The 26,168-nt window shown below is 46.6% G+C and overlaps 1 pseudogene; it reads left to right on the top strand.

Moving 5' to 3' along the window:
- Positions 1-512: 512 nt before the first annotated feature.
- On the top strand, positions 513-25,445 carry LOC120062190 (annotated as a pseudogene).
- The last annotated feature ends 723 nt before the right edge of the window (positions 25,446-26,168 follow it).

The following is a 26,168-nucleotide window of genomic DNA, read 5'->3' as shown; positions in this document are numbered from 1 at the left end:
ATTCAATTATTACCATTATGTAGTTAGATTGGTAAAAAAACACAGTCATTAATTGTACAATTTATTCATTAATGCATACATGGCTGTCTCTGAAAAATGTTGACGTAATTCTTTTATAATGTAATGATATTGAACTTAGCAGTAGCTGAGTTTATCTGCCTGGATCAAGTGCCATTCTGTGACTTTGGCTAATATGCATTTTTTTTGCTGTGGTATTGTGATGGTATCGAGTATTGTGATAATAAACCTGGTATTGAAGTCAAAATTCACTACAAAACACTACAATGCACCACGAAAAACAAAACAGAGATACAAAACACAATCATAGAAAACAAACACCTCAGTAAGAAGGTCAATCAGCTGCCTGAATTGCCCTAGAGGCACCAGAACATCACATTTAAGAGTTTTGAAGATTATTCCACAAGTAATTTAAAAAAGCAGATTTACCTAACTCAGTGGAGATAGAAGGGATCTCCAGAGTTAGCTGTCCCTGAGACCGGGTCTGGTTAACAATGAAGTAAGGTATGGCGGAAGTTTGTGTAAGAGGGCTTTATAAACAAAAATAGTGCAATGCATCGATCTATGAAACTTGAGAGAGGGCCAGCCGATTTTCTGATACAGAATGCAGTGATGTGTACTGAACCTGTCGCCCGTAATTAAGCGTAGTGTGATGATAAGCTATGATAAACTGTGTCCAATGGCTTCAATACAGTGGTAGCTGCATTCATATAGACGATATCCCCATAGTCTATAACCGGTATGAATGTTGACTGAATAATTTGTTTTCTTCTGTTTAATGAAATGCATCAGTGGAGGCTGCTGAGGGGAGGACAGCTCATAATAATGGCTGGAACAGAGTGAATGGAATGGCATCAAACCTTGTGTTTGTTGTGTTTGATACTATTCCACTTCAGTCATTACCACAAGCCTGTCCTCCCCAATTAAAGTGCCACCAACCCCCTGTGGAAGGAATCCCATTTTAATGATTGACTTAACTCATCAATATGCTTTTTGAAAGATACCCAGATAAGATTTTTGAAAGATACCCAGATACCCGGGCACATGATCAATGTAGGCACCATCCATAAATCATCAGAAACTGTTGAACTAAGCTTAAAAAGCTTTTTGGAAAATAACATATACTTAGTTTTACCTGCGTTAGGGACCAATTTCAGTTCAAGGGCTTTCCTCATCCATGCAGGTATCTACCTATGCAGGACGTCATGTGTATGGAGTGCCTGTCTCGGAAGCTCCGAGAGGCGGTAACACAGTACCTGCGGCGGGTGAAGGTGGTGGACCTGTGTGCCAGCCGCTGGTGGGAGTACATTCCCTCAGGTAGGCAGAGAGGTACATGGCATGCTTTGAGTGAAGCTACAGGGGATTGATTATGATAATGATCCTATGCAGAATAGTTGATAGTTATTTTTTTGAATGGTCAATTTTTTGGGGCTGTCAAACACAAATTAAAGATTAAAGCACTTAAGATTGCAGGTAATATGTACGTACTCTGTGATAGGGAACCTATACAGACTGCACTCTGTAGTTAACCCTCTGTAACTGTTCTGGCCTGGTGCAATGGAGCAGGATTCACGGACCCCAATTTCCTTATGCTGCTGAAGAAGATGCCAGACCTGGAGCAGCTGTATGGGCTGCACCCCCGCTGCCTGGAGCGCCGCAAGGTCCGGGGATACCATGCTTTCAGCATCCCAGGAGTACTGGAGGCTCTTCAGGCCTGCCCCAATCTGCTGGTGAGTCTGGGGCTCATGTGTACTGCACTACTTTTGACAAGGGCCCATAGGGCTCTGTTTGAAAGCAGTGCACTATATATAGGAAATAGGGTGCCATTTGGGATACGGCCTGTGACTGTTATGTTCAATTCAGAAAACAACATTCATGTTGAGGTGATCTTGAAAGCTATTTATAGGTCTGCATAAAGATCTTTTATAGTGATGTGATACATTTAGAGTTATACCAGCTCTATGATACTGTGTGCCTAGTAGAGATGTTGTGTACGCTAAGATGTCTTTGTCTGTCCGTGTACGCTAAGATGTCTTCGTCTGTCCGTGTACGCTAAGATGTCTTCGTCTGTCCGTGTACGCTAAGATGTCTTCGTCTGTCCGTGTACGCTAAGATGTCTTCGTCTGTCCGTGTACGCTAAGATGTCTTCGTCTGTCCGTGTAAGCTAAGATGTCTTCGTCTGTCCGTGTACGCTAAGATGTCTTCGTCTGTCTGCAGGGAGTGGAGACGTCTCATCTGGAGCTGGTGAAGGTGATCTGGCACTACATGCCTCAGGTCCACATCCTGGGGAAGTTCCGCAGCCACAGCGGGGCGTTCCCCATTCCCCCCCGAAAACAAGCTCGCCATCCCCATCGCCACCAAAATACAAACCCTGCATCTCGTCGGTGAGTGCATCAGGGACTATAGCTACCTGTCTGTTTAGGCCATGATACCCTAGCCTGGTAACAGCTGTGTGGGCTTTAGATAACTCCTTTGTTGTGCTCAATGGACAACTGTATTTACCAGGCTAAAGACACTCACCACAGTGTACTACATTATTGTACTCCTCTTATGTCCCAGGGGTGAATGTGCCAGAGATCCCTTGTGTGTCCATGCTGAGACACCTCTACCTAAAGTGGGTTCGCCTGACCAAGCCCCAGCCCTTCAAAGACTTCCTGTGTGTCAGCCTACGGACCTTTGTGATGAGGAACTGCGCGGGCCCCACCAACTCCCTGAAGTACGTTCCCCTGGTGACAGGCCTGGCCTCAGCCCGCAACCTGAAGCAGCTGGAGTTGGTCAGAGTACCCTTCCTTGGGGGGCTCATGCAGCACGTGGTGGAGGACAGCTGGAAGTCAGGTAAGCTGAGGGACCATCTTAATGATATTCAGTACAGTTTATGTGTGTTTCAATCACCCTCTGCATTTACTCCTACCTATTGTGCCCCAGGGGGATTTTCAATTTGCACACTATTGTATTTGGTGCCTGTAAGAATGCACTTGAAGTTGACCTGGGCTACCTCATCATTACTGCTGCACGCAGGTAACAACTCACTGTTTAAGATCATTCAATAGATAAACATGATGAATGGGGAGATTTAGCGAGTGCTTTGGGTTTTCCTCTAGATTGCGTGAGGTTTGAATCCAGCCTTCCCTAACCAAAGATGGGGTGTTCTCTGCACTGAAGATGGCTGAACTGGAGTTCCCCCAGTTTGAGACTTTGCACCTCGGATACGTTGATGAGTTCCTATTGCAGTGTGAGTCAGTCAAGGTCTAAGATGTTATACTGTATAGTTACTAGTGCTGAGCAATTAGTGCTTTATGAGGTCAGTTTCGATTTGATCAAAAATATACACTGCTCAAAAAAATAAAGGGAACACTTAAACAACACAATGTAACTCCAAGTCAATCACACTTCTGTGAAATCAAACTGACCACTTAGGAAGCAACACTGATTGACAATAAATTTACTTGCAGGCTGTAAGCACAACCCCCACCTGTGGACGTCGGGCCCTCATACCACCCTCATGGAGTCTGTTTCTGACCGTTTGAGCAGACACATGCACATTTGTGGCCTGCTGGAGGTCATTTTGCAGGGCTCTGGCAGTGCTCCTCCTTGCACAAAGGCGGAGGTAGCGGTCCTGCTGCTGGGTTGTTGCCCTCCTACGGCCTCCTCCATGTCTCCTGATGTACTGGCCTGTCTCCTGGTAGCGCCTCAATGCTCTGGACACTACGCTGACAGACACAGCAAACCTTCTTGCCACAGCTCGCATTGATGTGCCATCCTGGATGAGCTGCACTACCTGAGCCACTTGTGTGGGTTGTAGACGCCGTCTCATGCTACCACTAGAGTGAGAGCACCGCCAGCATTCAAAAGTGACCAAAACATCAGCCAGGAAGCATAGGAACTGAGAAGTGGTCTGTGGTCACCACCTGCAGAATCACTCCTTTATTGGGGGTGTCTTGCTAATTGCCTATAATTTCCACCTTTTGTCTATTCCATTTGCACAACAGCATGTGAAATTTATTGTCAATCAGTGTTGCTTCCTAAGTGGACAGTTTGATTTCACAGAAGTGTGATTGACTTGGAGTTACATTGTGTTGTTTAAGTGTTCCCTTTATTTTTTTGAGCAGTGTATATATCACGATTTAGGTTTCTATAATAATTTAAAAAAACATTAAATGCACTATGCATTATGTGGGTTGAATGCGGTAACAACACAGAATAAAACAATGAAAGTCCTGTGATGGTAGTGACTGCCCATGACTGCTTATCACACAAGTAATGTGAATAACCAACAGTTATTCATTACTTCACTTTAAAGAGGCAATCAGCATTTTTTGACTTATAAATTAATGATATGTACCCATTGATTCTTGAAGCATATAATTTATAAATGCCTCATGAGCTTAGTTCAACAGTCGTACCTCATCAGAACCCGAAATATAAGCTTGTTTTACTCCAATGTTTGTAAACAAAGTAAATATAAACCAACACTACAGTATATAGCCTCAAAACATGGTTAAAACTATAATTTTGATATCATGGATGGTCAGACCTTGCATCCATAGCTCTATGACTGAGAGGTTACATTCCTCCATCCCTCAGCTGTTCACCAAAACAGGTGGGGAATCACTTTTATTGTTTCTACTGCTGGTTTTCCACTTTAATAAAATATTTCAGTTATGTATATTATATTAGTTTTATTTGATAACTTGGAATGAAATAATAAAGTCATCATCTCTATAGAGCTGCTGTCTGACAAAATCACTATTTTATTAGTTCTTCAATGTAAACAAGTCATACATTTATGACTGCTGAATACCAACTATCAATCACTTTTATCATGTATTTTCAGGTAGAGAGACCTCGCAAAGCAACTGCTCTCTATGTATCCCCTCTTGATCGTGCATTCTTCTGTCTCTAGCGTAGCAGGCGTAAAAAAACACAGACTGGACAAGTTGCCGCACAATGGATTATGGTCATTGTAGTTATGTTTTCTGCTCTAAACTATGTCTGTTGGAAACTACAACTTCCTAATACCTCGCACAGTTCGGGCATGATTGGATTTATCTCTAAAGAAACCCCTTCAAGTGTATCCCATAATCTACTTGCTGAAACTGTCTGAATAAAGTAACAAAAATATGTAAGGAGTACGATGCTCAGATGTTCAGAGAACCACCCAAGGTTAGTCTACTGCCCAGCCTGGAGTTCTTCTCCCTGGACCAGATGTTCAGAGAACCACCCAAGGTTAGTCTACTGCCCAGCCTGGAGTTCATCTCCCTGGACCAGATGTTCAGAGAACCACCCAAGGTTAGTCTACTGCCCAGCCTGGAGTTCTTCTCCCTGGACCAGATGTTCAGAGAACCACCCAAGGTTAGTCTACTGCCCAGCCTGGAGTTCATCTCCCTGGACCAGATGTTCAGAGATATACACTACCGTTCAAAAGTTTGGGGTCACTTAGAAATGTCCTTGTTTTTTAAAAAAAGCACATTTTTAAAAATAACATCAAATTGATCAGTGTAGATATTGTTAATGTTGTAAATGACTGTTGTAGCTGGAAACGGCTCATTTTATCTGTATGGTATATCTACATAGGCGTACAGAGGCCCATTATCAGCAACCATCACTTTGTTAGCTAATCCAAGTTTATCATTTTGAAAGGCTAATTGATCATTAGAAAACACTTTTGCAATTATGTTAGCACAGCTGAAAACTGTTGTGCTGATTTAAAGAAGCAATAAAACTGGCCTACTTTAGACTAGTTTAGTATCTGGAGCATCAGCATTTGTGGGTTCGATTACAGGCTTACAATGGCCAGAAACAAAGACTTCCTTCTGAAACACGTCAGTCTATTCTTGTTCTGAGAAATGAAGGCTATTTCAAGTGAGAAATTGCCAAGAAATTGAAGATCTCGTACAACGCTGTGTACTACTCCCTTCACAGAACAGCGCAAACTGGCTCTAACAAGAATAGAAAGAGGAGTGAGAAGCCCCGGTGCACAACTGAGCAAGAGGACAAGTACATTAGTGTCTAGTTTGAGAAACAGACGCCTCAAGTCCTCAACTGGCAGCTTCATTAAATACTACCCGCAAAACACCAGTCTCAACGTCAACAGTGAAGAGGCGACTCCAGGATGCTGGCCTTCTTGGCAGAGTTCCTCTGCCCGGTGTCTGTGTTCTTTTGCCCATCTTAATCTTTTATTTTTATTGGCGATTCTGAGATATGGCTTTTTCTTTGCAACTCTGCCTAGAAGGCCAGCATCCCGGAGTCGCCTTTTCATTGTTGATGTTGAGAATGGTATTATGCGGCTGCAATAGTCATTTACAACATTAACAATGTCTACACTGTATTTCTGATAAATGTTATGTTATTTTAATGGACAAAAAATGTGCTTTTCTTTAAAAAACAAGGACATTGCTAAGTGACCCCAAACTTTTGAACAGTAGGGTACATTACATGACCAAAAATATGTGGACACCTGCTCGACAAACATCTCATTCCAAAATCATGAGCATTAATATGGAGTTGGTCGCCCCCATTTATTTTATACTGACCTCCACTCTTCTGGGAAGGCTTTCCACTAGATGTTGGAACATTTCTGCTGGGACTTGCTTCCATTCAGCCACGAGCATTAGTGAGGTCGGGCACTGATGTTGGGCGATTAGGCCTGACTCGCAGTCAGCGTTCCAATTCAACCCGAAGGTGTTCGATGGGATTGAGGTCAGGGCTCTGTGCAGGCCAGTCATATTCTTCCACACCGATCTCGACAAACCATTTTTGTATGGACCTCGCTTTGTGCACAGGGGCATTGTCATGCTGAAACAGGAAAGGGCCTACCCAAACAGTTTCCACAAAGTTAGAAGCACAGAATTGTCTAGAATGTAATTGTATGCTTTAGCGTTAAGATTTCCTGTCACTGGAACTGAGGGGCTTATCCTGGACCATGAAAAACAGCCCCAGACCATTATTCCTCCTCCACCAAACTTTATAGTTGGCACTATGCATTGGGGCAGGTAGCGTTCTCCTGGCATCCGCCAAACCCAGATTCATCCGTCAGACTGCCAGATGGTGATGCATGAGTCATCACTCCAGAGAACGTGTTTCCACTGCTCCAGAGTCCAATGGCGATGAGCTTTACACCCCTCGAGCCGATGCCTGGCATTGCGCATGGGGATCTTAGGCTTGTGTGCGGCTGCTCGACCATGGAAACATACTTCATGAAGCTGCTGACTAACAGTTCATTTGCTGACCTTGCTTCTGGATGTAGTTTGGAACTCAATAGTGAGTGTTGAAACCGAGAAGACGATTTTTGTGCGCTAGGCTCTTCATCATTCATCGGACCCGTTCTGTGATCTTGTGTGACCTACCAGTTTGTGGCTGAGCTGTTGTTGCCTCTAGATGTTTCCTCTTCACAATAACAGCACTTAGAGTTGACCGGGGCATCTCTAGTAGGGCAGAAATTTTACCAACTGACTTGTTGAAAAGGTGGCATCCTATGACGGTACCATGTTGAAAGTAGAGGTCGACCGATTCAGATTTTTCAACACCGATACCGATTTATTGGAGGACCAAAAAAAGCAGATGCCAATTAAAAAATATATATAATTACAACAATACTGAATGAACACTTTTTTTATTTTAACTTAATATAATACATAAATATAATCTATTTAGTCTCAAATAAATAATGAAACATGTTCAATTTGGTTTAAATAATGCAGAAACAGTGTTGGAGAAGAAAGTAAAAGTGCAATATGTGCCATGTAAAAAAGATAACGTTTTAAGTTCCTTTCTCAGAACATGAGAACATATGAAAGCTGGTGGTTCCTTTTAACACGAGTCTTCAATGTTCCCAGTTAAGAAGTTTTAGGTTATAGTTATTATAGGACTATTTCTCTCGATACCATTTGCATTTCATATACCTTTGACTATTGGATGTTCTTATAGGCACTATAGTATTGCCAGCCTAATCTCGGGAGTTGATAGGCTTGAAGTCCTAAACAGCGCTGTGCTTGAAGCATTACGAAAAGCTGCTGGCAAACGGAGGAAAGTGCGGTTTGAATGAATGCTTACGAATGCTTACGAGCCTGCTGCTGCCTACCGCCGCTCAGTCAGACTGCTCTATCAAATATCAAATCATAGACTTAATTATAATAAACACACAGAAATACGAGCCTTAGGTCATTAATATTGTCAAATCCGGAAACTATCATTTCGAAAACAAAACGTTTATTCTTTCAATGAAATATGGAACCGTTCCGTAATTTATCGAACGGGTGGAAACCCTAAGTCTAAATATTGCTGTTACCTTGCACAACCTTCAATGTAATGTCATAATTATGTAAAATTCTGGCAAATTTAACCACGGTCTTTGTTAGGAAGAAATGGTCTTCACACAGTTCACAACGAGCCAAGCGGCCCTAACTGCTGCATATATCCTGACTCTGCTTGCACTGAACGCAAGAGAAGTGACACAATTTCCCTAGTTAATATTGCCTGCTAATATGAATTTATTTTAACTAAGTATGCAGGTTTAAATAAATGCACTTGTGTATTGATTTTAAGAAAGGCATTAATGTTTATGGCAACGATTGTGCTTTTTTTGCGAATGCGCTTTTGTTAAATCATCACCTGTTTGACGAAGTTGAAGTAGGCTGTGATTCAATGATAAATTAACAGGCACCGCATTGATTATATGCAACGCAGGACAAGCTAGTTAAACTAGTAATATCATCAACCATGTGTAGTTAACTAGTGATTATGTTAAGATTGATTGTTTTTTATAAGATAAGTTTAATGCTAGCTAGCAACTTACCTTGGCTCCTTGCTGCACTCGCGTAACAGGTGGTCAACCTGCCACGCAGTCACTGTCACGTCCTGACCATAGTTCTTATGTGTTTTGCTTGTTTAGTGTTGGTCAGGACGTGAGCTGGGTGGGAATTCTATGTTGTGTGTCTAGTTTGTCTGTTTCTGTGTCCAGCCTAATATGGTTCTCAATCAGAGACAGCTGTCAATCGTTGTCCCTGATTGAGAATCATATATAGGTGGCTTGTTTTGTGTTGGGGATTGTGGGTGGTTGTTTCCTGTCTCTGTGTTTGTGTTCTGCACCAAATAGGTCTGTATCGGTTTGCCACTTTTGTTATTTTGTATTTGTTTAGTGTTCACAGTAGTTTTGTTAATTAAACATGTTGAGCACTGGCTACGCTGCGTGTTGGTCCGATCCCTGTTTCACCCTCTCTTCTAGTGAAGAGAGGGAAGGCCGCCGTTACAGAACCACCCACCAATCTCGGACCAAGCAGCGTAGCAACGGGCAGCAGTGGCAGCAGCAGCAGCAGCGGGACCAGGAGAAATGGACATGGGAGGACGAGCTGGATGGAAAAGGACCCTGGACAGAGCCAGAGAAGAATCGCCGCCCCAAAGCAGAGCTGGAGGCAGCAAAAGCAGAGAGGCGGCGTTTCGAGGAGCTAGCTCGGCAGCAGGAGCCGGATCTGGGTTACACCACTTGGGAGGAAATAGACAGGTGGTCGGTTGACCCAGGGAGAGTGCCGGAGCCCGCCTGGGATTCGATGGAGCAATGTGCAGAGGGATACCGGCGAATGAGGTTAGCACGACGACGCGGTAAGAAGCCCGTGAAGAAACCCCAAAAATTTCTTGGGGGGGGGCTAAAGGATAGTGTGGCGAAGTCAGGTAGGAGACCTGCGCCCACTTCCCATGCTTACTGTGGAGAGCGGGAGTACGGGCAGACACCGTGTTATGCGGAAGAGCGCACGGTGTCTCCTGTACGTGTGCATAGCCCGGTGCGGGTTATTCCACCTCCCCGCACTGGCCGGGCTAAATTGAGCATTGAGCCAAGTGCCATGAAGCCGGCTCAACATATCTGGCCTCCAGTACGTCTCCTCGGGCCGGTGTACATGGCACCAGCCTTACGCATGGTGTCCCCGGTTCGCCTACACAGCCCAGTGCGGGTTATTCCACCTCCCCGCATTGGTCGGGCTACGGGGAGCATTCAACCAGGTAAGGTTGGGCAGGCTCAGTGCTCAAGGGAGCCAGTACGCCTGCACGGTCCGGTATATCCGGCGCCACCTTCCCGCCCCAGCCCAGTACCATCAGTGCCTACACCACGCACTAGGCTTCCTGTGCGTCTCCAGAGCCCTGTTCCTCCTCCACGCACTCTCCCTGTGGTGCGTGTCTCCAGCCCAGTACCTCCAGTTCCGGCACCACGCACCAAGCCTCCTGTGCGTCTCCAGAGCCCTGTACGCACTGTTCCTTCTCCCCGCACTCGCCCTGAGGTGCGTGCCCTCAGTCCGGTACCACCAGTTCCGGCACCACGCACCAGGCCTATAGTGCGCTTCGAGAGTCCAGTGTGCCCTGTTCCTGCTCCCCGCACTAGCCTTGAGGTGCGTGTCTCCAGTCCGGTGCCACCAGTTCCGGCACCACGCACCAGGCCTACTGTGCGCCTCAGCAGGTCAGAGTCGGCCGTCTGCCCAACCCCGCCTGCACTGCTCGTCTGCTCAACGCCGTTTGCACTGCTCGTCTGCCCAGCGCCGTCTGAGCTGCCTGCCTGCCCAGCGCCGTCTGAGCCATCCGTCTGCCCAGCGCCATCTGAGCCATCCGTCTGCCCAGCGCCATCTGAGCCATCCGTCTGCCCAGCGCCATCTGAGCCATCCGTCTGCCCAGCGCCATCTGAGCCATCCGTCTGCCCAGCGCCATCTGAGCCATCCGTCTGCCCAGCTCCATCTGAGCCATCCGTCTGCCCAGCGCCATCTGAGCCATCCGTCTGCCCAGCGCCATCTGAGCCGTTCGTCAGTCAGGAGCCGCTAGAGCCGTCCGTCAGTCAGGAGCTGCCAGAGCCGCCAGCCAGTCAGGAGCTGCCAGAGCCGCCAGCCAGTCAGGGGCTGCCAGAGCCGCCAGCCAGTCAGGAGCTGCCAGAGCCGCCAGCCAGTCAGGAGCTGCCAGAGCCGCCAGCCAGTCAGGAGCTGCCAGAGCCGCCAGCCAGTCATGAGCTGCCCTCCAGTCAGGAGCTGCCAGAGCCGCCAGCCAGTCATGAGCTGCCCTCCAGTCATGAGCTGCCCTTCAGTCATGAGCTGCCCTCCAGTCATGAGCTGCCCTCCAGTCATGAGCTGCCCTTCAGTCATGAGCTGCCCTTCAGTCATGAGCTGCCCTTCAGTCATGAGCTGCCTTCCAGTCAGGAGCTGCCTTCCAGTCATGAGCTGCCCTTCAGTCATGAGCTGCCCTTCAGTCATGAGCTGCCCTTCAGTCATGAGCTGCCCTCCAGTCATGAGCTGCCCTCCAGTCATGAGCTGCCTTCCAGTCATGAGCTGCATCTAGTCCGGAGCAACCATTCAGTCCAGAGCTGCCTCTCTGTCCGGAGCTGTCCTTCAGTCCGGAGTTGCCCCTCTGTCCTGAGCTACCTCTCTGTCCTGAGCTACCTCTCTGTCCTGAGCTACCCCTCTGTCCTGAGCTACCCCTCTGTCCTGAGCTACCTCTCTGTCCTGAGTTGTCTATATTTAGGAGGGGCCTTGGTGAAGGTTCCTGGACCATGGTCGGGGGCGACGGTCGCCACTCAAAGGACGCTAAGGAGGGGGACAAAGACAGTGGTGGAGTGGTGTCCTCGTCCACCGCCGGAGCCGCCACCGCGGACAGATGCCCACCCAGACCCTCCCCTTGAGTTTTAGGGGTGCGTTCGGAGTCCGCACCTCAGGGGGGGGGGGTACTGTCACGTCCTGACCATAGTTCTTATGTGTTTTGCTTGTTTAGTGTTGGTCAGGACGTGAGCTGGGTGGGAATTCTATGTTGTGTGTCTAGTTTGTCTGTTTCTGTGTCCAGCCTAATATGGTTCTCAATCAGAGACAGCTGTCAATCGTTGTCCCTGATTGAGAATCATATATAGGTGGCTTGTTTTGTGTTGGGGATTGTGGGTGGTTGTTTCCTGTCTCTGTGTTTGTGTTCTGCACCAGATAGGTCTGTATCGGTTTGCCACTTTTGTTATTTTGTATTTGTTTAGTGTTCACAGTAGTTTTGTTAATTAAACATGTTGAGCACTGGCTACGCTGCGTGTTGGTCCGATCCCTGTTTCACCCCCTCTTCTAGTGAAGAGAGGGAAGGCCGCCGTTACAGTCTCCTCATGGATTGAAATGTAATCGACCATAATAATGTAATCGATAATAATAATTACCGATTTCTGAAAACTTGAAATCGGCCTTAATTAATCGGCCATGCCGATTTAATCAGTTGACCTCTAGTTGAAAATCACTGAGCTCTTCAGTAAGACTATTTCACTGACAATGTTTGTCTATGGAAATTGCATGGCTGTGTGCTAAATTTATACACTTGTCAGCAACGTGTATGGCTGAAATAGCTAAAATCCACTCATTTGAAAGGGTTTCCACATACTTTTGGATATATAGTGTATAATAATATGTAATTTAGCAGATGCTTTTATTCAAAGCAACTTAGTCATGCATGCAAACATTTCAGGTATGGGTGGCTCCCAGAAATCAAACCCGCAATCCTGGCATTGCAAGCGACATGCTCTACCAACTGGGCCATACAGGACCAGTATATATGATATTAACCACCTTGGAAGACTGAATATGAAGTGCTTAATACAGGCTGGTCTATATAGTTAACACCTTCTGGGTCATAATGTTCCCTGTTCTGAACTGTTGTCTCTGAGTGACCTCTGTTTCTCCCTCAGGGCTGTGCCCGTGTGGGTCTAAGTGCTGGCACTGGGATAGGTGTCTCCTCAGCTCTGGTCAGCAACCAGAACTCGCACAACAACAACGCACCCAACATCCCACCGCACAACAATGACAACGAGGAGGGTGGTGCTGCTGCTGCCATGCCTCAGCCACAACACAGGGCCGAGGGTACACCGCCGCTCACAATCTTACTTTACTACATGACAATATAAACTGGGTGGTTTAAGCCCTGAATGCTTATTGGCTGAAAGCCATGGTATATCATACCGTATACCACGGGTATGACAAAACATTTATTTTTACTGATCTAATTACGTTGGTAACCAGTTTATATTAGCAATAAGGCACCTCGGGAGTTTGTAGTATATGGCCGATATACAACGCCTAAGGTCTGTATCCAGGCACTCTGCGTTGCGCATAAGAACAACCATTAGCCGTGGTATATTGGTCATATACCACACCCCCTTAGGCATTATTGCTTAATTATAACATTCCTACAACATTGCTACTATTGCTACAAACTCATGGCCTTAATACTACTGGTCCTCTGCTGCAGAGCTTCCTGAGGTGAATGGGATGGTGCTGGAGGAGAACATTGAGGCTGAGGTGGTGGGCCAGGCCTGGCCTGTCGAGGAGGAAGAACCGCCTGATCCTGGTCCCAGTCAGCCTGCTGAGGAGGAAGAACCGCCTGGTCCCAGTCAGCCTGCTGAGGAGGAAGAACCGCCTGGTCCCAGTCAGCCTGCTGAGGAGGAAGAACCGCCTGGTCCCAGTCAGCCTGCTGAGGAGGAAGAACCGCCTGGTCCCAGTCAGCCTGCTGAGGAGGAAGAACCGCCTGGTCCCAGTCAGCCTGCTGAGGAGGAAGAACCGCCTGGTCCCAGTCAGCCTGCTGAGGAGGAAGAACCGCCTGGTCCCAGTCAGCCTGCTGAGGAGGAAGAACCGCCTGGTCCCAGTCAGCCTGCTGAGGAGGAAGAACCGCCTGGTCCCAGTCAGCCTGCTGAGGAGGAAGAACCGCCTGGTCCCAGTCAGCCTGCTGAGGAGGAAGAACCGCCTGGTCCCAGTCAGCCTGCTGAGGAGGAAGAACCGCCTGGTCCCAGTCAGCCTGCTGAGGAGGAAGAACCGCCTGGTCCCAGTCAGCCTGCTGAGGAGGAAAAACCGCCTGGTCCTGGTCCCAGTCAGCCTGCTGAGGAGGAAGAACCGCCTGGTCCTGGTCCCAGTCAGCCTGCTGAGGAGGAAGAACCGCCTGGTTCTGGTCCCAGTCAGCCTGCTGAGGAGGAAGAACCGCCTGGTCCCAGTCAGCCTGCCAACCCTCAGCCTGACAAGGAACAAGCAGGTCTGGACAGAACTAAATCCATAACAGGAAAGGGACGTTTCTCATTTTTATTTCTCTCTCGCTCCTCTGACTTATTTTCTCTCCTCTGTCTCTCTCTCTCTCTCTCTCTCTGTCTCTCCCCCCTGTAGGTCCCAGTGGTGTTCAGTTTGTGGTGAAGAAGCCTCCAGTGGTGATGTCTGACTCGGACAGTGAGGATGAGGAGGGCCCTACCAGACACCGGGCTCCTGGCTGGCCCCAGCAACACACCACCTATCCTCCTGAACCACCACAGCCCACTGGCAAGACTGCCACTGCTGAGGAGACAGCCACACACAATAGTGAGTATAGCTGTTGCGGAGACCTTATTACCGGCAAACCGTCAGTCATAACCGCAGTAAAATCCTACGTGACCGTTGGGTCATGGTAATCTCCTCTTATGCACTCTGGACATGCGTTGGTAGTAGGCCTACCCAACTCGCTAACGACTGCCATGTCACTAATGGCCTGGTACGCCGTGCTCTATTTGCCCTCTAACCACTCTGACATCAATGCAATTGAAAATCACATCAAACACTTGTCAAAACTGTGTCATGCTTTTAAAACTCACCATTAGGCTACATTTTTCGACCTCACTGTGATGATCAATGTGAAGAAAGAAGTTCAACTGTAGGTTGAAACTGAGGGGGAAAACATGGTTGTTGTGGATGTTGTTTTTAAGCCAAACAAGGAAATGGACAGCGCTTTTCTGAGATGATAATGATTCATTCAAAGCATTTAAGATATTGCATGTAAAACACTCATACGCATACTAAAACTTATACATATGCGTAGGCCTATATGCACCGGCCAGTTTATTAGGTATACCCAACTAGTACCGGGTCTGATCCCCCTTTGCCGCCGTAATAGTCTGAATTCTTCAGGGCATGGATTCTACAAGGTGTCGGAAACATTAGTTGCTGAATTGGTATCAAGAGACCTAACGTGTGCAAGGAAAACATTCCCCACACCGGTACACCACGGCCACCAGCCTGTACCAGGCAAGATGGGTCCATGGACTCGTGCTGCTTTCACAAAATCCTGACTGCCATCAGCATGACTCAACAGGAACAGGGATTCGTCAGACCAGGTGATGTTTTTCAATCAATTGTTCAGTGTTGATGATCTCGTGCCCACTGGAGCCACTTCTTCTTGTTTTTAGCCATAGGAGTGTGGTCGTCTGCTGCAATAGCCCATCCGTGACAAGGACCGACGAGTTGTAGCTTTCCCAGATGCCGTTCTGCATACCACTGTTGTACTACGCCTTTATTTGTCTGTTTGTGGCCTGCCTGTTAGCTTGCATGATTTTTGCCATTGTCCTTCGACCTCTCTCATCAACGAGCAGTTTTCGCCCACAGGACTGCCACTGACTGGATGTTTTTTGTTTCACACCATTCTCTGGAAACCGAGGCCGTTTCTGAGATACTGGCATCGACGAAAACGTCACGCTCAGTCGACTAGGTCACTCGTTTTGCCTGTTCTAACATTTAATCGAATAGTAACTGAATGCCTCAATGCCTATCTGCTTTATATAGCAAGCCACGTCCACGTCTCACTGTCTGTAGGAGCAAACCATTTTCAGGAATACGGTGGTGTACGTAATAACTGTCTGGTGCATGTACTGTATATGAGCGTGAATTAAAATAATGATTGTGCCGTTATACAATACATGGCCTACCGCATATTACTCACGGCAGAAAAACATACAAAAAAATACTGATTTAAGATGTCTTTAGTACATAATTGGTGTAGCCTATACTCCAAAATGAAACAAATTCTAGTAATTGCCTTTGTGTGGACTATATTATTATGCATACGGGATGGACTGGTTACCTAATGTTACGCGCCAAACATTCTATCCATGAGTGTGGGAGAGAACATATAGGCAGGCCTAGGCAATGCTGTTGGTTCTTGATTGTGCAGGGTGGATTACCGTGTTGGCCTACAATTCTACAGTGCCTTTGGAATGTATTCAGACCAATTTACTTTCCCCACATTGTTACGTTAGAGCCTTATTCTAAAATGTATTAAATAGTTTTTTTCCCTCAAATCTACACACAATACCCCATAATGACAAAGCAAAAACTGAAATATCACATTTACATAAGTAATCAGACCCTTTACTCAGTACTTTGTTGAAGAACCTTTGGCAGCAATTACAGCGTTGTGTCTTCTTGGGTATAACGCTACAAGCTTGGCACACCTGTGCATTTGGGGAGTTTCTTCCATTCTTCTCTGCAGATGCTCTCAAGCTCTGTCAGGTGTGATGGGGAGCGTTGCTGCACAGCTATCTTCAGGTCTCTCCAGAGATGTTAGATCGGGTTCAAGTCCATGCTCTGGCTGGGCCACTCAAGGACATTGAGACTTGTCCCAAAGCCACTCCTGTGTTGTCTTGGCTGTGTGCTTAGGGTCGTTGTCCTGTTGGAAGGTGAACCTTCGCTCCAGTCTGAGGTCCTGAGCGCTCTGGATCAGGTTTTCATCAAGGATCTGTGTGCTCCGTTCATTTTTCCCTCGATCCTGACTAGTCTGCCAGTCCCTGCCACTGAAAAACATCCCCACCGCATGATGCTGCCACCACCATGCTTCACCGTAGGGATGGTGCCAGGTTTCCTCCAGACGTGACGCTTGGCATTCAGGCCAAAAAGTTCAATCTTGGTTTCATCAGACCAGAGAATCTTGTTTCTCATGGTCTGAGAATCCTCCAAGCGGACTGTCATGCACCTTTTACTGAGGAGTGGCTTCCGCCTGGCCACTCTACAATAAAGGCCTGATTGGTGGAGTGTTGCAGAGATGGTTGTCCTTCCGGAAGGTTCTCCAATCTCCACAGAGGAATTCTAGAGCTCTGTCAGAGTGACCATCGGGTTCTTGGTCACCTTCCTGACCAAGGCCCTTCTCTCCCGGTTTCTCCGTTTGGCCTGGCGGCCAGCTGTAGGGAGAGTCTTGGTGGTTCCAAACTTCTTCCATTTAATAATGATGGAGGCCACTGTTCTTGGGGACCTACAATGCTGCAGACATCTTTTTTGTACCCTTCCCCAGATCTGTGCCTCGTCACAATCCTGTCTCGGAGCTCTACGGACAATTCCTTCGACCTCATGGCTTGGTTTTTGCTGTGACGTGCACTGTCAACTGTGGGATCTTATATAGACAGATGTGTGCCTTTCCAAATCATGTCCAATCAATTGAATTTACCACAGGTGGACTCCAATCAAGTTGTAGAAACATCTCAAGGATGATCAATGGAAACAGGATGCACCTGAACTCAACTTCAAGTCTCATATTAAAGGGTCTGAATACTTATGTATATAAGGTATTTCTGTTTTTTCATTTGAAGACATTAGCAAATATTTCTAATAACCTTTTTTCACTTTGTCATTATGGGGTATTGTCTAGATTGCTGAGGATTTTTTACTGTATATTATAGTGAATTTAATTTTGAATAGCCTAGTAATAGGGCATTTTTTATATTTTCATAATAGGCTGACACATGACCTTTTAGATAGAGTATCTCACCACCATGTGTTTCCATCTCTCCTCTTTCCTTCATTCCTTTCTCCAGCACGCAAAGATGGGGGCTGTCAACCGTTTAATATGTTTCGTTGTGAAAACATGTTACTGTTGATGTTCCCGAACAGATTTCACTTGGTTTCCCAAATTAAGCTTTGGGTAGCTGCAGCACAGGGTTGAAGAGCCCATGGCATACAGAGATTGGGTGGAATATCACCTGTAGCGCAGCAAGAGGCAGCATGCTCCTCAAACAGTGGTTGATACGTGACGTGAAATAACTGTTCTTATAAGACATTTCTATATATGCAATCCTGTGTGAAAGCATAGTTGTAATGTTTGAGGATCCCAGCTGCTACTATATGTATTTCACAGGCACTCACCTTTAAAACCGGCATGATTTAAACCGCGGGAAAGCGGCCTCCGTGCATACGGATTAGGTATTTTTTCCCCCCTGACCCTGTTCCTACCCATTTGATAGTTGTCCATTTCTAAATCGAAACAAATTTTCCACATACGACAAGATTTAAATTGAGAGTAGTCTGATGGGTGACAATATATGATCACTTGATGAGAGAACAGGGTGTGCAGCCCGAGGCAAAGAACAGGGCACAAGCTTTTTTTGCTACCTTTTTCAAATAGTCAGTAGGATAGTGGCAGCATGCAGCCCATGTATATTAGATTTCTTAGACATTCTAAGGTTTGTGTAATACACAACTAAATTTGCCAAATAAATCTAAATCTAGCGTAGAAGACTTTTACGCTCGACATAGCCACTTCATATCCTTTTCTAGTTTATTCAGCTAAGATGCAAAACATGTTTGTTAATTAATGGTCAATTACCGTAAGACCGGCACCCATTTGCATTACATAATCCTAGTAGTGAGTCTCTCAAATCTTTACTCCTCACATCGAAAAGAGGCTTTTACAATTCTGGTAGAATATGAGACCATAAGAGCCAAAATGTTGACGATGAAAAGCTATTTTCTATCCTTACCATGAGACTCAATTATTTCCATGGCTTGTATTTACATTGCCACAGCTAGTCTCAGTATGTTCTTAGTCCTGTGCTGTGTGTGTTCCAGGTAAAGGGAAGACGCCCCTGCGTCAGCGAGGGACGCCCCTGCGTCAGCGAGGGACGCCCCTACAGGAGCCCAGCTGTGAGAAGAGCTGCCAGGTCACCAGTGAGCAGATCAAGGCTGACTTGAAGGCTGCAACTGAGGTCCCTGACAAATACAAGAGCTCCAAGGAGCCTGCGGCAGGAGCAGGGGAGGCTGGGGGGCGGGGACTGCTGGGGGGACAGTCTGCACCACAGGGGGCTGTGTATGCTCTGTCCACTGGAGAGAAGACTCCGAGAACCGGGAGGAACAGGCCAGGGCAGGGGAGCTGGGAGACGAGGGAATGGTCAGGACTCGCTGCACCTGCAGCAGGGCTCGCCCCGGCCCAGAGGAAAGGACTCGAGGTGGGCCCAACCACCCATCCTTTGGAGGGTCAGGAGGAGGGGACAGGACCCTAGAGAGGAGGCAGGATCTGGGGGGGGGGAGCAGGGGCAGAGGGGCTGGAGGCCGGGGACCCTGTTGAGGAGAGCCCAGCCAGGGCGAGGGGTATGGCTGAGGGGCATGGTGGTGAGAGGATGTCGGGCCAGAGCTTCAGGGAGGTCCACGGAGCAGAGCCCCAGCCCAGGGGGTTAAGGGACAGCTTCCCCAGTAGACCTTTCACCCGCGCCCGCAGCAGACTGTCGCTCTCTGTCAGAGCATGGAACACTTGTAACACTCATCATTTGAAATCCATGTCATCAAATTGTATTCAATATTGTAAGCTGAAGAAACACAGGTAGTCGAGTGTGTCTGTGGCTTTAATAGTGAAGGAGGAAGCCTGTGGAAAATGTGAGTTCCTCATAGAGCTTCTGTTTCTTCTCATGCAGAGCTGTCCAAGCCTCGGGTCACGGTGAAGAGGAAACCCACAGCAGACAAGTCCACCAGCACCAGCGACCCGGTCACTGAGGACGATCATGTACAGGTAGGGACACTACACCTACTGGGATGAGTCTCAGGCTGCGTCCCAATTGCCACTACATAGGGAATAGGGTGCCATTTCGGGGGGGGGGGGGGGGACCCTTCTCCCTGAGCAAAGCAGCACAGAACTTCATGGTGAAATGAAGGACATGAACTCCCTTCTAACTGCAGCGCCCTGTGACACAATCCCTTCCTATGCCATGAAGGTGCGGATGCTGAAATCCAAAAACCTGGTGGGAATCACCCTCACTAACTGTGGCATCACTGACCTGGTGCTGAAGATGCCCCAAGATGTTTGTTCACGGTAGGTTTCCCTTCTATGTATAATCAGGGCTTGATAAGGAACATAATTAGTGGGCCATTCTCTCATACTAAGGTTAAGTCCCAAATGGCACCGTACTTTTGAGAAGTAGTGTACTATATAGAGAATAGGGGGACATTTAAGAGGCATGTGGGCCCTGGTCAAAAGTAGTGTTCTATATAGGGAGTAGGGTGCCATTTGGGATGAACATTAACCCTCTGCTGTCCCCCGCTGTGTCCCTCTAGCCACGCGCTGCAGAGTGCTGAAGCATCTGAAGGTGGAAAGTGCTCCCATAGTGAACCGTTTCGACTACGCACAGTGTAAGAAGCTGGACATGGAGCAGGTCCTGGATCAGATCCTCCGCATGCCCCCTGAGAGGAACCGTATCATTTACATGCGCCCCATGCAGCAGGTCAGGACCACTGCCTGGAACTCCTTCTGAAACCTTGTATAGTCCATAGCTCCCAACTAATAAAATTGGATTGTAACCTAGGTCAAATATGTGTATAATCTCAATTCAGTCTGTCTGCACATTAAATAGGATTTGCAGAGGAAATGTGACCAGGTTTTCTCCATAAAGCACATTATATAACCCCTTTGTGTGTAACGGATGTGAAATGGCTAGCTAGTTAGCGGGTACGCGCTACTAGCATTTCAATCAGTTACGTCACTTGCTCTGAAACCTAGAAGTAGTGTTGCCCCTTGCTCTGCAAGGGCCGCGGCTTTTGTGGAGCGATGGGTAACGACGCTTCGTGGGCGACTGTTGTTGATGTGTGCAGAGGGTCCCTGGTTCGCGCCCGAGGTCGGGGCGAGGGGACGTACTAAAGTTATACTGTTACATGTGCATGATATGGTTTGTAAACCTAGTCTTACTCTGACCATCTCCTTGTTCCCTGTCCTAGATTGACTCTCTGGCCCTGGAGAGGAAACTGTTCCATGGGCCGTACCCCTACCACATCGCCATCATACATGAGTTCAGCAACCCCCCCAACGTCAGGAACAAGGTCAGAGTACGCAGCTGGATGGACACCATCGCCAACATCAGCCAGTGAGTAACACATACTGCTATCTAGTAATGTTACTTTCACCTGAAAGATCCTCTGTTAAATAGACACAGTATATGACCAAAAGTCAGTACATGGCCAAAAGTATGTGGACATCTGCTCGTCGAACATCTCATTCTAAAATCATGGTCATTAATATGGAGTTGGTCCCCCCTTTGCTTCTATAACAGCCTCCATTCTTCTGGGAAGGCTTTCCACTAGATGTTGGAATATTGCTGTGGGGACTTCCATTCAGCCACGAGCCTTAGTGAGGTCGGGCGATTAGGCCTGGCTCGCAGTTCGCATTCCAATTCATCCCAAAGGTGTTCAATGGGATTGAGGTCAGGGTTCTGTGCAGTCCAGTCAAGTTCTTGCACACCGATCTCGACAAATCATTTCTGTATGGACCTGGCTTTGTGCACGGGGGGCATTGTCATGCTGAAACAGGGAAGGGCCTTCCCAAACTGTTGCCACAAAGTTAGAAGCACAGAATCGTCTAGACTGTCATTGTATGCTGTAGTGTTAAGATTTCCCTTCACTGGAACTACGGAGCCCGAACCATGAAAAAACAGTCCTAGACAATTATTCCTCCTCCACCAAACTGTAGAGTTAGCACTATACACTTCCACATCACAATAACAACCCTTACAGTTGACCAGGGCAGACATTTTGACAAACTGACTTGTTTGGAAAGGTGGCATCCTATGACGGTGCCACGTTGAAAGTCAGCGAGCTCTTCAGTAAGGCCATTCTACTGCCGATGTTTGTCTTTGACTGTGCGCTCGATGTTATACACCTCTCAGCAACAGCTGTGGCTGAAATGGCCCAATCCCTAATTTGTTTTATTCTAACACTTTTCCCACGTGCAAAATAACATTCTGAAACTGTTAGTCAGTTTATATTGCTCCTTTCTGTTCCTTTTTAAACTTCTTATTTAATATTTTACATTTAGCTCGAAATTAAAATACTTCAATAGGTAGAGCAGCTTGCTATGGAGCCGGCAGGCTATGTACATGTAGGGTGCGGCATGTGACTGAAATTTTGCAGGTGAGGAGAGCGCTGGGCATGAAGCGCTGGCCATCTTGTTATGACATGCATTGCCTGAATTAGGCCTACGGAGGAGCGGCTTCTATGGAGGAACTTTGAATGTATTTGAACTTCAGAGAGTTGTTAATCCAACCACGGTGTCAGATTTCAAAAAGGCTTTACGGCGAAAGCATATCATGCGATTATCTGAGAACAGTGCCCAGCAGACAAATCATTACAAACAGTTACCAGCCAAATAGAGGAGTTACACAAGTCAGAAGTAGAGATAAAATTAATCACTGACCTTTGATGATCCTCATATGGTTGCACTCACAAGTCTCTCTTTATATACAAAAACCTCCGTTTTGTTCAGTAATCCACAGGCTCAAAGGCAATCACAACAGCCAGACGAAAAATCCGAAAAGTATCAGTGAAGTTCGTAGAAACGTGTCAAATAATGTTTATAATCAGTTCTCAGGTTGTTTTAGCCTAAATAATCGATAATATTTCAAACGGACAATATAAAAGGTAAACAAGAAAGGCGCACTCTCGGTCTCGCGAATGAAAAATCTTTGGGACACTGAATGGTCCACTCATTCAAAGTGGTCTTACTCCCTAATTTTTCAGAATACAAGCCTGAAACCATTTCTAAAGACTGTTGACATCTAGTGGAAGCCATAGGAAGTGCAATTTGAGTCCTAATTCAATGGAATCTGTATAGGCAGTCAATGGAAAACTACAAAAATAGAAAAATCCCACTTCCTGGATGGATTTCTCAGGTTTGCCTGCCATATCAGTTCTGTTATACTCACAGACATTATTTTAACAGTTTTTGAAACTTTATAGTGTTTTCTATCCAAATCTACCAATTATATGCATATCCTAGCTTCTGGGCCAGAGAAACAGGCAGTTTACTTTGGGCACGCTTTTCATCCGGAGGTGATAATAGAGCCCCCTACCCTAGTGAGGTTAACTAACGTTGGACCAGAGCTAGCCCTTGACCATGACTCTCCATTCCATTACACGAAGTGCCGCATAGAGTTTTAGAGAGCTAGACCAGAGCTAGCTAACAAGCTAGCTAGCTAGCACGCTTGTGTGTGCAAAGCGGCACCAGAATTAAAATAAAAACACATGTTTTTGTAATTAATAAATCCAATGAGACATGGCATAACTGGAGTACAATTAACTAGCATTGAAAAAGTGAATCCACTGTTCTCTAATAAAAAATCAATCTCCCTAATTTCTGAATCACGCCTTTAGAGGCTACTGCCCTATAGACATGGTATCACTGGCCACTTTTAATAATGGAACACTAGTCACTTTAATAATGTTTACATACTGCTTTACTCATCTCATATATATACTGTATTCTATTCTACTGTATTTTAGTCAATGCCACTCCGACATTGCTTGTCCTAATATTTATAGATTTCTTAATTCCATAATTTTAATTTTAGATTTGTATGTATTGTTGTGTAGTGTTAGATACTACTGTACCGTTGGAGCTAGGAACACAAGCATTTTGCTACACCCGCAATAACATCTGCTAAATAAGTGCATGTGACCAATAAGATTTGTAACGTCACTAGCTACAGTAGACTATGCAGGCTTTAGGGGAGGGGCAGGTAGCCTACACACACAAACTGGCAAAGATTTTCAGCTGACAAGCAGGCAGACACTTGTGGGACTGGAAAGAAATGCCCAGAACATAAAATAATGTTATTAACTGGTTCCCATGCTTTTAAAATAATGGTTCTGTTCCGGAACAGTATAGATCACTTTCGTTCTTGCATCTGGTTCTGTTCCTCTAAAAAATGTTGTTCTTTCACAGTTTTCTGTTCTGTTCCCTGAATGGGTTCCAACCCCTGATGTTTGGTGTGTTGCTGCCCTTCTGTTTCCTACAGTAGATCGCTTTCTTTATCATGGCCCTGGTGTCATTATAACTACAGCCAGCAGGTGGTGCTGTTGAGTCTTTTCTGACCTCAATCACTGTACTGTTGACATGGTGGTCAAGAACCAGTGTCCAGTTCCTTCCTTCCTCTATCTAAAAACCCGACATAAACAACCACTTTCATTTCATCAACAGGGAGCTCATTAAGTATGAGTTCTTCCCCGAAGCCACGCGGACGGAAGAGGATGTGAAGAAGTATCCCAACTACCCCTGGGGCCGAGACATCAACACCTTGGAGGGTGAGATGGAGGAAGTCCTGTTCAGCACTCTGAGACTGAGATTGGGTCTCTTCACAGCGGAGGTACGTCCTCCCCTAGGGTCACTATGCTACGTCCTCCCCTAGGGTCACTATGCTACGTCCTCCCCTAGGGTCACTATGCTACGTCCTCCCCTAGGGTCACTATGCTACATAAACTAAACTTTAGTGTTTTTCCATGCTCCATTTATTGTCCCCCTCAGGTTTTCATGATGCAATTCCTACATTATTTAATCAGTTTTTCTCAATAGTTCCTTCACTAGTCCCTTAGTGTTTTGGTGGCAGCTGCTGCTCTGCCCTGTTCTGATGTATCTACTCTCTCTGTCTGTAGGAGTGGTAGATGAAGTCCCCTACTCCATGATCACAGACTTCCCCTGGCTCCGTACCCTACGTACAGCTGACCCCAACATTTACACATGCTACGACTGAGGATGATGAGAGCAGTGAGTGACCGTCACTATGTCCACAGCTCCACCAGGCCAAACTGCTGTCTTATTTCTACAATCATGTGTTATATGAGCCCAGTGATCTGGTTCTTTGTCTTTATTATTTTATTTTACCTTTATTTAACTAGGCAAGTCAGTTAAGAACAAATTCTTATTTTCAATGACGGCCTAGGAACAGTGGGTTAACTGCCTTGTTCAGGGGCAGAACGACAGATTTGATCTTGCAACCTTTTGGTTACTAGTCCAACGCTCTAACCACTAGGCTACGCTGCCGCCCCGTCTGTTGAGCCATTCACATGAATGTTTAGATCTTTTCAGGGCCTTCTTCTGTGATCGGTCTGGTACCTACCTGATAGGTAGCACTGAGTCTGTGCCAGTCAATCATAAGGTGGAGCCACTCTCTTAGTCCTGCAGCCACTGTCTTTGTCCTGCAGCCACTCTCTTTGTCCTGCAGCCACTCTCTTTGTCCTGTGTCCTGCAGCCACTCTCTTTGTCTTGCAGCCACTGTCTTTGGCAAACAGGTTCTCTATTTATAGATAATTTACAGTTCTGTTATGAGTAGTACAGGTGGTCTTTGTGTCTTGAGCCATTTACGTAGTTAGAATAACTCTGAACTTCCTCTAAAATGGTAGCACCATTTTAGTCTGTGATTGTCAACCCTCTTCTCCTGTGTCTCTCCTGCAGCTACCATCTACGCCCCATGGAGGAAGGGCCAGCTCTCGGCAGACATCTGCATGGAGACCATTGGCGAGGTGATCTCTGAGCGGCGCCAGATGCGGCAGGGCGTCTTCCAGCGCGTGGCCGTGGTCTTCATACACTACTGTGACGTACAGGGTGAACCTGTGGACGATGACCACATCTAGTGCTTTCTGTCCTGGGAGAGAGACGGCGGGAGGGGCTCTGTAGTGCAGACCCAACGCCCCTTGTGCCTGCCTGCCAGGCTCCTACTGTGACTTCTGCACCCACCCAGTGTTGAGTGAGAACTAGTGCTTGACTGCCTTTCCTATGGCGCTCCAGGGAGTTGGCACTGGGGTGTCTGTCTCGAGTTGCCTTGTTTTTGTATTTGCTGACCTTACATGAAGGGAGAGAGAGAGAGAAAGGCTGCTCAGTGTGTTTGTTCTCTTCTTAGCCATGGTTTAGGGATTGTTTCTCTCAGTGGGGGATTGACAGCTGCTTGAACTTTGAGGAGTTAGAGCTCTGCTCTGTTGCTACCATTCATACTCATAGATACGCTATGTTGACCTCTCATCTTTCCATGCACTGCCTCTCAGTAAAGGTGATGTTGGAATTGTGTGGTGGCCGGTGTATGTGTGAAAGCACCCAGGGTAGTGTGTATGCCTATGTTATTGTATGAATTGGATATCTGCATCGAGAGAAAACGGCGTGCATTAGCTTGGTGGAGAATTGAAAGCGCAGGGCTTAGTATTAGTTCTCACTGTGTAACGGCTGTCAATGTCGTTCTCCTCCTCGGACGAGGAGGAGCATGGATCGGACCAAGATGCGGAGGGATAAGTGTTCATTATTTAATGACAAAACAACAAAGCACTTCAACATACAAAACAACAAACGTGACAAACCCGAAACAG

This window comes from Salvelinus namaycush, chromosome 17, assembly GCF_016432855.1.
Source record: "Salvelinus namaycush isolate Seneca chromosome 17, SaNama_1.0, whole genome shotgun sequence".
NCBI classification, from domain to species: domain Eukaryota; kingdom Metazoa; phylum Chordata; class Actinopteri; order Salmoniformes; family Salmonidae; genus Salvelinus; species Salvelinus namaycush.
The sequence above is the reverse complement of the archived record's forward strand: the minus strand, read 5'-3'. Positions and strand labels throughout refer to the sequence as shown.